This window comes from Phoca vitulina, unplaced genomic scaffold, assembly GCF_004348235.1.
Source record: "Phoca vitulina isolate PV1807 unplaced genomic scaffold, GSC_HSeal_1.0 scaffold5, whole genome shotgun sequence".
NCBI lineage: Eukaryota > Metazoa > Chordata > Mammalia > Carnivora > Phocidae > Phoca > Phoca vitulina.
The window spans coordinates 2,979,344-2,987,747 of record NW_022589708.1 but is presented as its reverse complement, the minus strand read 5'-3'; positions in this window follow the sequence as shown (position 1 = coordinate 2,987,747).

Below are 8,404 nucleotides of genomic sequence, written 5' to 3'. Positions count from 1 at the left end.
AATATGGAGAAAGCCCATCAGGTACCCTTCACCCACTGGCCCCAGTGGTCACATTTTCAGAGTAGAGAACCGCAAGGAGAATGTTGATGTTAATCGTTGACTCAAAGGCAGCAGGACCACCTCAAAATCCTGCCTCCTTTCCTGGCTGCAGCCCCGAAGTTCGAACATGGTGTTTCCAGAACTTATCCTAAGGATTTGAATCTCTCAACATGCAAAATCTCCAAAAAACAATAGTGCTTTAAAACTCTGCGTGTTATGATAACACAATTTCAAAGAACATCTTCCCAAAGGGGGAAGCGAGAGAATGGAGCGTGAGGACCCCAGAAGGACATGGGATGTTGAGGCTGGGCATCAGGAAGGTGGCTCTCTTTCTTTCCCACATCTTTCCCCTGGGTTGAGCTGGCTCAGTGGGGGAGCTTCAGTCTGGATGCGGATAACCTTATCCACCTTCTGGCCCCCTCGCTTGGCTACTTTGGCCTTCATATCATACTTCACCCTCCTTGGCACTATATTCTCATCTCAAAATGGACATATTACTATAGAGTGATATACTAAGAATGGAGAAACTGAGAAGTGCCCCGAGCGCCTCTCCTGTCTAAGCTGCTAGAAAGGACTCAGGCTGTCCTCAGAGGAAGCCCTTCATGGTTTTATCTTCTTGGCAAGTAATGCTGATGTGGGGTTATCTGGCCCCTGTCCCAATAAAGAGTGTAAGCGAGTGGTTCACAAAAGAGAAAATACAAATGACTGGCTGACATATGGGAAAATGACCTCGCCGGACCTTAAAAATGAGATAAGTATTGACTTCTGCCTGTAACATCAGAAAAGCTCTCTGTCATCGGGAGACAGAGACTTCCAGCCGCTGGGGATCCGTACACTGGTGTATATGTGCAATGTGCTCAACCACGCTTTCAATGCGCTTTGAATGTGCCTTGGAAATGTGCTTTGAATGTGCCTTGGAAATGTTGTTTGTGAGAGTTTCCTAGAAAATGGGGAAACACTTGTTCTGTGTAAATGGATATTTGGACAAACCAAAAGACCAGTAGAACTCTAACAAGATGTCAATGTGGGTTATCTCTGAGTCTTGGGGTTATACATTTTTTCCTTCGTCGTGCCTTATTCTATTTTCTGAATTTGCTATAAATAGCATATGTTTGGACGCATAGAAAAAATGAAATGATCTCAGTGGCATGGTTCTAAGTGTTCCAACCTCCTCGCTTGTCTGTCGCAGGGCTTCCGTGGGATACCATCCCTGCGTCCCACCAGAGTGTGTGAATCAATTCCTGTGCTTATCGGTGGAACAGTCTGGTAAACATTATCCACAGTTAAAATAATCAGGAGCACCATTTTCACTTTTTTGTTTTATTGGATGATATTGTCCCCCATTGCTTTGCTAACATAGAGATTTGGAAAGTAGATTTAGAGATTGGAAAGTGAGGTGAGGCTCACTTGCTTTTTAACAGTATTAACTGCAGATTCATGCACAATTGTAAGAAACAATACAGAGAGAGCCCATCAGGTACCCTTCACCCACTGGCCCCAGTGGTCACATTTTCAAAACTATAGTACAGAACCACAAGGAGGGTGTTGATGTTGATACAACCCACCGATCTTACTCAGATTTCCTCAGCTTTACTTGCACATGTGTGTGTTCTCAGTTCTACACAATTTCATCACATGCACACATTGGTTTATCCACCACCATACTCTGGACACAGAGCCCCCACCATCACCACAAGAACTCTCCTGCTGCCCCCTGGAGAACACGTTTTTCACTCTCAAATTGTTGGTCATATGACCTACCACTAGCCAGCTTGGGCACTCGCCTTGGGGTTCCTGTTTTATACTATTCATTTGACTTTTACAGTCAGAACTTGTCAGGTGAATAAGGCCCTGGTGTCCAGCATCCTAAAACACGGAAATTACTATCACAGGAAAAGATCATTGGGGGGTGGGGGGTGAGGGGGTCAGCTTCCCACCATGGCTGTAACCACATACAGTGGAATAGACTCTGAATTTATGAAGGCATCAGAAAATGGTGCTTTAGCTCAGGACATTCTCCCTCTCAAAGAAGCTGGAAGAATTTTTTTAAATGTCTATTTATTAGGCTGAGTTTTATAAAATTATCTAAGCAGAATAAATAGGCTCTGCAGTAATCTGAATGAGTCCAACCAGGAGTCCATTGGCTCTCGCTAGTGCTAGTACTTCCTGATATGGAAAGAGTGCTCTCCAGGAAGGGAGAGGAAGTAGACCCTCCTCTTTCTCTAAAGCTTCCAACCACTTTGGACCAGGAGCATGCCCAGCCATGCTGGGCAAGAAAGACAGCTATTGGACAGAACGCATCCCCCAGAAGTTCCTGAGCTACCAGTAAGTAGCAGGTGTGCAGTCCCTGGGTGGAAAGCTCAAGGGAAGAGCAGGCAAAGGGCAAAACTTTCTCGGAAGTCATTGAGCCAGGAGCTGAGCCAGACACGTCCCCCTCCTGTGTGGTGGAAGAGGGGCACGTGTCATTAGAGATCTTCATTACCCAAGGACAGCCAGCCCTGCCAATTCTGGAGTTTCTGACTCATCTGTGAATCCAGAAACCCTGATCCCTGGGTCAAATGTGAGTCACTTAATTGACCATTGTTGACCATGACTGCTGTAATGAGCACACACGGCCGTAGGGAAATGCAAAATGGGACAGCCTCAGCAAACGGCGGCACCAACACAACATGGCAGCCTAACCATCTTTAGTGTATATTAGGCTAATTATCACTTTTTAAAACATAATAAAAATAATTGTTATAAGTAAGGGTACAACATCTAAAGCTCTAAAAGGGGTTAGCTCCCACAGAGCACCCCAAGGTCCCAGAAAATGCCAAGTGTGGGAAGCTAAGTTATCCCACCGTTCCCTTCTGTGCTGGAGAGCGTAACAGTGGTGTGTTCCTGTGGTGTCAGTCCGCTAGGACTGCCATAACAGAACACCACCCACCATGGCTTAAAACACAGGAACTTCTTTTCTCACGGTTCTGGAGGCTGGAAGTCTAAGACCAAGGTGCTGGTGGGATTCGTCTCTGCTGAGAACCCTTCTTGGCTCCAGATGGCCGCCTTCTCCTACATCCTCATGTGGCCTTTCCTCTGTGCACATACATCGAGAGAGCTCTGGTGTTTCTTCCTCTTCTTCCAAGGGCCCCGGTCCTATGGGATCAGGGCTGCATCCTTATGACCTCATTTAATTACCTCCTTAAAGACCTATCTCCAAATACAGTCACATTGGGCACTAGGACCTCAACATCTGGGGAAGCTCATGAGAGATGGCTGGGAGATCGTAGGTACTGACTAGCTTAGAAGATTTGCCCAAGTATCATCTGTTCTTAATAAGATTTATTTGTTTACTTACTTACTTATTTGAGAGAAAGTGTGTGTGAGCGAGGCCAGAGCAGAGGGAGAGAGAATCTCAAGCAGACTCCCAGCTGAGTGCAGAGTCAGACGCGGGGCTCAATCTCATGACCTTGAGATCATAACCCGAGTGGAGATCAAGAGTCGGCTGCTTAATCAACTGAATCACCCAGGCACCTGCCCACCTCTCCCCACCCCCCGCCACTGCCATGTATCATCTTAAAGCCCCCAGCACGTTCCTCACTCTCAGAGGTCTAGCTTCTGGAGGAAAAGCCAAGTGTTCAGAGGAATTGGAGAACAGCAAATCCTAGGGACATTTCCACACTGAATGAAGGTAAACAGGAACTTAGACCCCTCCTCTTCCAGCACCCCTGCCCATGTCCAAACGCCCCAGGAGCCTGACTAGAGAGGTGGTGTCAAGGTGTTGTTGCAGCTGTGCGTGTTACATTGATAAAGTGTGCAAATATGCCTTTAAGCTCTCCCTCCCCGACCACCAGAACGCAGCTAGGATTCGTACTTATTCCAGCTTTGTTTCCATGGGACACCTAGGATCTGCAACCACGTGTGCCTGCCTTACCCATGACTTCTGGCTTCTGCAACTCTTTTCCTTTTGGACTTTCCTTTAGGGAATCAGGAGGGAGAGGGGGTAAATCAAGTGGTATCTTAAGCAATCTATTTTGGGTGAAAAGCAGATAAAATCAGATCAAATATCTGCTGAGTTTAGATGTCAGAACTTAAGGGGGCTCCCTCTTCTCCCTCCCCACCACCCCACAACCAAGAACAAAGCTCTACTATGGCACTTTCTGTGCTGTTTTATAAGTTTCTTTCCTTATCTGTGGCCATCACAACCCTGTGAGCTTCTTTACAGCAAGAATTGGATCTTGAGTATTTTTCTAGCATCTTAAATATCTCTACCACCTATAATAGTTCAGGCCATATAGTCAGCATACAACCAAAAATTTACCAAATTAGAATTAAGTAAATTCTTAAAGAGGCAACATTAGTTTTCCTTTAATAGTGTTGGTCAAAAATTGGAAAGCATGATCCAAGACACTTTCCTAACTTTCAGATGATCATAGAATAGGTCCTAATGTATTATTAGTACAATAAGCATTATTAGCACCTGTTATATGCAAGACATTATGCTAAATACTGTGAGAGATACAAACAAAAATAAGAAAAGATCCCTGTTTCCAAAGTGCTTAAGGAAAAGGAAAAGAAAGAATATGTGCGTGGGTATTTGTGCTCCATACAAAACTTCAAAATCACTGCTTAGATGGAACGCTCCCAGTGCTTCTGAGCATCCATGACAACCGTCGGCCTCTGTCCACCAACAGGTGCAGCATGAGTAAGCAAAAGTCAGATCTACTTCCTCCTTTTCATCCTTTCTTCTAAATGGAGAAGATTGAAACTCTAGTGTTGAAGACTCGATGCTAAAACTAGGAAAACCGGGCTTTGACGTGTGTAGGATTGAACACTGGATGGGCGTTACCAGTGTACCCTCCCATCCCCACTTCCCACGATTCCGTTTCTCCTTACGGATGCTACACAGATTTTCACCCATCATGCACCCCTGCTCCACACAGCGCACAGCCCCTGGGATGGCTGAGTTTTCCCCATGTTCGAAGGCAGTCAGGGCAGTGCCTCTCCTTCCCCAACCACGGCGTCTGCTCATTTGATGGGCAGTCACTCAAGGTGCCTATCAGGAGTATGCTTTGGAGCTATAGGATGGAAATGCCCCTCTGTCTGTAGGTTGTCTTGCGCCATTCCCAGAAAACAAGGGAACCACCTTCCGGATGAAGTGTGACCCCAGAAGGCAGAGCTTGACCAGAATCTCAATGGTGTTATCTGGTGTCTCAATCAACCAACGCTGAACCTCACCACCCCTCCACCTCCAGCTTCCTGGGATCAAAACGAGAATCACCTCCAATGCTTAACCAGTTTGATTGGGCTTCTCTGTTACTTGTAAACCTAGAGTCCTAACTGATATGCACTCTATGGGAGGAAAGTCCCAAGAGATTCATATCATTTTGTATAATTTCCTTCAAAAACCGAGTCTTTGGAAGGACAATGGTGCTGAGAGGCCTCCACTTGAGGCTTCTCGTCAGTGAAGAATGGAGAGGACTTGACATCTGAAGAATTCAATGATCTGGGACTTATTGTTGGAAGACTTAATCTTGAAAAGTTGAGCTTCAGATTCCTAAGCTGCAAAGTTGGGGTGTGATAGGAGGCCTCCACCCAACGATGAAGGTGGTTGGCTTGGATAAAGTATGAGGTACAAGGGAGATGTTAAGAACCCGGGGCCAATATTCACTTAAATGGAATAATGAAAGATAAAAGCAACTTAACCATTTACATAAAATTATTGTTATATTTGGCAGATCATCAATAACTTCGAAAAATGTCCCACGTAAGCTAGAGCTGTGGCTGCTGGTACAGGATCACATCTCACTCCTCAACACAGGGGTAAGGTGCAAGACCTCCCAGCGGAACCCCTTTCAGAAAGGTGGTTGAACGGCCCCCCCTCCACTACTTCCCCTCTCTGTGTATTTTTTTAAATCACAAATAAATCAAAGTTCAAGGTCACAACTACATTATTCAGTCTGACATCTAAGTAAGGCAGGAAGCAATGAAAACTAGGAATTGTCCTTTTATGGAGGTATGTTTCCACTTGGTAAACATTTTTGGACATGGAAGCCACAGAGTTCATGGAGAAGAATGTAGAAGATGTGAATTTGCTTTGACAGTGTGTTTTCTGTGTTCTTGGCGTTCAGTGTCTCTCGTCCTGCATGTTTGATCTTGTTTCACCACTGATGCCGAACGATTAACTCAGAAAGATAAGATGCAAGAATATGATGGGGGCTGTTTTGTCCCCCCCTACATGTGTACATTTCTTTTTGCTTCAAAGGGAATTACGGCACACACGGGAAGGGGCAAATGCGCTCCCTGGCGTCCCAAGTAAGATTACATACAACTAAATCACAAAGACATTAAAGTAATAAATCTTCCTTTGTGTGGAAACCAAACCAATCACACAGCTGAGATCCCCAGAGAAGGCAGGGTGGAGGGGAGGGGAGGAGTGGAGGGGAGGGGTGGAGGGGAGGATGAAGGGAGAAAGGAGAAGTTTGATGGAGGACATTAATTTTTTTCCCTTGACCAAAAAAAAAAAGGCCATAAACCTGCCGTTTCCTCTGTTCTCATTCATTGCTGATCATTAAATTCTATTGCAAAAGTGTGTCCCTTGGGTGAGTGTGCCTCAAAACTAAAAATTGCACGGATAAGATGATGCAAATTCAGAGTCTGAAAGATAAAGTTCCCAAAATGAGATCTCAAATTTATTGACGACAATCTTCCACAAAAGTGAAAATGTAATGGGAAGAGGGAAGAATTTTAATTACTTCATGTACAGTGTATATCATTTTAAAAAGACCCATGTTTGCTTTCAGGTGTTGTCATAGGGAAAAGAGAGAAGTCCTCCTTGTGGTAGAAACCTACCCATTTCATATCTTTTTCCTAAAAAAAAAAAAAAGAAGACAGAAAGTAAACAAATTGAGGTAGAAAATTTTAACAACCAAGCCCTGGATATTAACCCCAAATGGAACCATGGCAACACGGTAACTCGCCACTTTAAGAGGAAACCGTCAGTGCTGAAATACGGGCAGCCTCTCTCCTGGGTCACGTAAAGCATCTTCCGACAAATCGAGGCAGTGGGGAGAGTAGGACCGTGCACCCCTCGAAGCCAGCACCAGCCTGTCGGGGCTTTGTCAGACCCCAGCTTCACATGGGACGCATCAGAGGGCGTCCCAACAGCAGGGTAGTCGGGGAAAGCTGTCATCTGCACACGTCACCCATGCTCAGTATTTTCTCCCAATTGTTAGCAACTAGAACTTCCGGACAACACATCTCCAGTGTGTTCACCTACCATTCATCATTGCAAATGCATTTTGATGCTAAACAAAACACAAATACAAAGCCAATTTATTGCTCTCCCCTCCCCCAGGAAATTCTAAAGGCAAAAATGTTCTCTTGATGATTATTCACTTTCTTTATTCTTTATTTTTATTCTTTATACACAGATAAAGAGAAATTAGGTTTCTAAGTGTACGCTGTGTCAAGAAAAAGAGCTTGTTTAGAACTTAAAAAAAAAAAGAAAGGAAAGGAACAATAAACAGCTAACGTCTGAGACCTTCCCAATATTCAAGATTAAAAGATGTTAGAACCCTGTTAGTAATAGTGAGACACTCAGGTTTTGTGAGTTCAAGTCAAATAATTTGACATTGGCACTTGGGGGATATTAATATTCACAACATGCCAAGAAATGTGATATGTGGTGTCCCTTGACTGCTTTTAAGGGAACAGATTTATATATATATATATATATATATATATATATATATATATATATATATTCATTCACATGTAAGCTAGCTGTGTATTTAAGGCCACAATAAATTAAACTCAGTGCTTTGATACATGAACCACATTCATCTGAGGTTTCTAGGAATTGAATTTAAATCAAATATTGCATAAAAAGTGGCAGAATTCCATTCCAAACTCTTCTCTCATCAAGCTTTACTTTTACAAAATCGAGTGCGAATATTTACTATGTTTTATAAAGTTCAAAGGATCTTGAGTAGACAGAGTCTTTGGATAAACTGCTTTATTTACCTCACTCGGTTCTACGAGAAAATTCTGAGTCTATCCAAGGGATATATTCGTTGGTCAATTAACTGTTTCAGTCTTAAAATTCCATTTAAAGTACAATTTACAACATTCTAAAGATAGGGCGGGCACGCATGCCAGGTCGTGCTGTTTTCTGGGCATCTTTTGGGCCCAGCACTCTCAAAAGTGTATTGGTTTGGAAGGTAAACATGCACGTTACTCTAGAATGTCCACTTAGTGGGACGCAGGCAACAAGAGGGAGAGGAGGTCCACCAGAGGCAAAAAGCTCTGGGTTCACAGAGCAGTCCCCGACGAATGCCCAGGGCCCGCCCGCTGAAACAGGTGTTTACACGAGCGCAGGAAGAGG